Source organism: Nannospalax galili, unplaced genomic scaffold, assembly GCF_000622305.1.
Source record: "Nannospalax galili isolate Female #2095 unplaced genomic scaffold, S.galili_v1.0 scaffold2014, whole genome shotgun sequence".
In the NCBI taxonomy this organism is placed as follows: Eukaryota; Metazoa; Chordata; class Mammalia; order Rodentia; family Spalacidae; genus Nannospalax; species Nannospalax galili.
This window is the reverse complement of record NW_008333785.1, coordinates 10,664-12,105: the sequence shown is the minus strand read 5'-3', so window position 1 is coordinate 12,105 and position 1,442 is coordinate 10,664. Positions and strand designations below refer to the sequence as shown.

At 44.0% G+C, this 1,442-nt stretch overlaps 1 protein-coding gene across 1 annotated transcript in view; it reads left to right on the top strand.

Annotated features, from left to right (window-relative positions):
- Positions 1–1,442, top strand: part of LOC103730291 (C-1-tetrahydrofolate synthase, cytoplasmic-like) — a gene marked incomplete at both ends in the record, with an annotated part of 29,062 nt that overhangs the window by 21,498 nt on the left and 6,122 nt on the right. The gene's annotated exons all lie outside the window — the stretch shown is intronic.

Sequence of the window (1,442 nt, the reverse complement as noted above, 5' to 3'; positions counted from 1 at the left end):
ATCTCATAATGCTTTGAGACATTCTGTCTACGTCAGCAGGCAATTAAGTCAACCCTCATAGTGTTCTATAGGAGCAGAGCTGAGCTCACCCAGTTAGTGTTTGGTTTCATAGTCATTGCCCTGTGAGAAACTAAAACGACTGAGATTAACCAATAGAGACGCAAGGAACACTTTAAGCTAATTTAAGTGTTGAAACCTCTGCAAAGGGAAAATCTTTATTTCCTTAGCACTTAATATTTTTATTTCTTATGTGTGTGTGGGAGCAGTCTGTGCATGTCATGAGTGGTATGTGGTGGTCAGAGGACTACTTTCTGGGGTTGGTTCTTGCCTTCCAGCTTGTCGAGCCAGTGCATCTCTTGTTTCTGCTGTGCTGTGTATTCCGGCAGCAGGGCCGCCTAGTTTCCTGGCCACTCTCCTGTCTCCACCTCCCATCTCACCCTAGGAATGCTGGAATTGCAGATGCATGCCACCCCATCCTGCTTTTCCTGTGGGTTCTGTGAATCAAACTCAGGTTGAAGCTTGTGCAGCTAGTGCTTTTGCCCACTGACCCATCTCCGCTGCCTGCTTAGCATTTTAGAAATAACTCTGAGGGCTATAAGGAGAGATTTTCTGGCCATAGTTTACTGCTTTAGAATCTTTCAGTTGCCAAGGAGTTGTGCTCACCAGCACCTTCTAGAACATATTAATCCTTTAAATGAATCTAGGGTGGCAAAAACCTCTGTTAGCAAATACTGTTTCAACTTCAGAAATGTGCATACTTTCTTGTTTGGTTCTCAGTAAGTCTGTGAGATAGTAGGGCCAGGTCTCTGCATCTTTTCACCTCAGGTAAACGCTGAGCCTCCAAGGCCAAAGGATGGTCAGTGGAAGAGCTTACCCTAGAGACTGAGTCTCTAGGTGTGCTGGCTTTATGGCTACACCTGTAAGTGTTCTCTCTCAGTTGTCGAGATCTCCTCAAAGAGAAGTGGGAATGTTGCTAAGATTCTATTCACTACCCCCCTCACTTCAACTTTGATATTTCAAGGTCTAGGCTGGTCCCCCAGCCCCTCCTGGAAGTGCACCAAAGCCAAGTGGAGGATGTTCTTTGTGCAAAGTGAGCAATGTGCATCACTGGGTTTTGTTCCCCTGAATAGCTGTTCTTTTCTGGTGAGATTTGTAGTTGTTCTGGTACCCTTTTAAGGGAAGTGTAATTATATTCTTTGCCTTTAGCAAAGTAACTGCTCAGTCTTTGGAACTGATGTTGAATTGTTCCCCTGACTCATGCCTGGAGCTCACAAACTCCTGACAGTTGCTGTAGAAACGGTATCTGGCAGCTGTGACATGGTTGGAGCTTTGTGTACCTAGAAAATTTCTTTTGTAGGCCTTGGTAAATTAACATTTCAAAAGGTGCTCATTATATAGTAGGTCATTGGTTTTAAAAATAAAGTAACTTTTATTTACCACCT